Genomic DNA, 2631 nt, shown 5'->3' with positions numbered 1-2631 from the left:
CCACTCGGTAGGATTTTTAAACACTTAGGCGAGCACTGGGCTGCAGCTAAGCCTCCGAGTGGGAGGTTTGCTCTCCACTCGATAGGATTTTTAAACACTTAGGCGAGCACTGGGCTGCAGCTAAGCCTCCGAGTGGGAGTCTGGCTCACCACTCGGTAGGATTTTTAAACACTTAGGCGAGCACTGGGCTACAGCTAAGCCTCCGAGTGGGAGTCTGGCCCACTCGGTAGGATTTTTAAACACTTAGGCGAGCACTGAGCTGCAGCTAAGGCCCCCGAGTGGGAGGTCTGCTCTCCACTCGGTAGGATTTTTTTCAAACTTAGGCGAGTATTGGACTGCAGCTAAGCCCCCAAGTGGGAGGTCTTCTCTCCACTCGGTAGGATTTTTTTACAAACTTAGGCGAAACAGATTCGCAGCTAAGCCACCCACTGGGGGATTTCACATGCAAACAAAAGCAACAACAATTATAGGAAAATTTGTAACACTCTTGTCTTTGATAAATAGACTACAGAAGTTTTTCTTATTACATCTCATCCGAGTGAGAATTCAAGTGTGAAAGGGGCGGAGCAGTTCTGCATTCCAAGCTCGTGGCTCATCGATCTGACGATCGACATTGTAAAGGTGATACGCTCCATTGTGGAGGACTCTGGTGACGATGAAGGGACCTTCCCAAGTAGGAGCGAGCTTGTGTGGTTTTTGTTGATCCACTCGGAGGACCAAATCTCCTTCTTGGAAGGCTCGACTCTTCACATTTCTGGCATGGAATCGATGCAAGTCTTGCTGATAAATGGTCGATCGGATCATAGCCATTTCTCTTTCTTCTTCCAGGAGGTCGACTGCGTCTTGCCGGGCTTGTTCTGCTTCATCTTCGGTATAAAGCTCGACTCGGGGTGCATTGTGAAGTAGATCACTCGGCAGGACTGCTTCCGCTCTGTAAACCAGAAAGAACGGAGTTCTTCCAGTCGACCGATTCGGGGTATTCCTCAATCCCCACAGAAGCGACGGAAGCTCGTCGACCCAAGCGCCTGCTGCGTGCTTGAGATCACGCATCAGCCGAGGCTTTAGTCCTTTGAGAATCAGACCATTTGCCCTTTCTGCTTGTCCATTCGACTGGGGGTGGGCGACCGATGCGTAGTCGACTCGTGTGCCTTGAGAGGCGCAAAAAGCTCTAAACTTGTCTGAATCAAAGTTTGACCCATTGTCGGTGATGATGCTATGCGGGACTCCATATCTGAATGTTAACTCTCTGACGAAACTGATAGCAGTGCAAGCATCAAGATTCTTGATAGGCTTAGCTTCAATCCATTTGGTAAACTTGTCGACTACCACAAGCACATGTGTGAAACCGCTCCTGCCTGTTCTCAATGGGCCAACCATGTCCAGTCCCCAAACAGCGAAGGGCCAGACGAGTGGAATGGTCTTCAGGGCTGATGCAGGCTTGTGCGACATGTTGGAGTAGAACTGGCACCCTTCACACTTGTCGACTATCTCTTTTGCCATTTCATTCACTCTTGGCCAGTAAAATCCCGCTCGGTATGCTTTAGCCACAATGGTCCGAGAGGACGCATGATGACCACAGGTCCCCGAGTGGATATCATCAAGGATTATCTGACCTTCTTCTGGTGTTATACACTTCTGACCGACTCCAGTCACGCTTTCTCTATACAACTGTCCCTTTATGACTGTAAAGGCCTTGGATCAACGGATGATCTGTCGAGCCTCTTCTTCGTCCTCCGGGAGTTCCTTTCTCAGGATATACGTGATGTACGGTATCGTCCAGTCAGGGGTGATTGCCAAAACTTCCATGATTAGGTCGACCACCGCCGGAATTTCAACTTCAGTCGGATCTGTGGCACTCTTTGGCTGCGGGGCTTCATCTGTAAAAGGATCTTCTTGGACTGATGGCGAGTGGATGTGTTCCAAAAACACATTGCTGGGGATGGCTTCTCTCTTGGAGCCTATCTTTGCCAAATCATCAGCCGCTTGATTTTTCAGTCGGGGGATGTGATGAAGCTCTAACCCCTCGAATTTCTTCTCTAACTTTCTCACTGCATTGCAATAACCAGTCATAGCTGGACTTCTGACGTCCCATTCTTTCATCACCTGATTAACCACCAAATCTGAGTCGCCATAGACCATGAGGCGACGGACGCTGAGTGAAATGGCCATGCGCAACCCATACAAAAGTGCTTCATATTATGCTTCGTTATTGGAGGAATCGAAGTGAATCTGGAGAACATATCTGATCTTATCTCCTCGGTGGGAAACCAATACTACCCCAGCACCGGAACCATTCAGCATCTTAGATCCATCGAAGAACATGGTCTAGTGCTCCGAGTGAACTTGAGTCAGAAGTTGCTGTTCGATCCACTCTGCGACGAAATCTGCAATTGCTTGGGACTTGATAGCTTTCTTTGCATCAAACTTGATATCTAGGGGAAGAAGTTCAATCGCCCATTTGGCCACTCGACCAGTTGCATCTCTGTTGTGCAAAATCTCTGATAGTGGAGCGTCGCTGACGACTGTAATGGAATGATCAGAGAAGTAATGTGCAACCTTCTTCGTGGTCATATAAATCCCATATACAAGCTTCTGGTAATGAGGATATCTTTGCTTCGATGGGGTCAACAC

This window comes from Triticum dicoccoides, chromosome 5A, assembly GCF_002162155.2.
Source record: "Triticum dicoccoides isolate Atlit2015 ecotype Zavitan chromosome 5A, WEW_v2.0, whole genome shotgun sequence".
NCBI lineage: Eukaryota > Viridiplantae > Streptophyta > Magnoliopsida > Poales > Poaceae > Triticum > Triticum dicoccoides.
Note: the sequence above shows the minus strand (reverse complement) of the source record.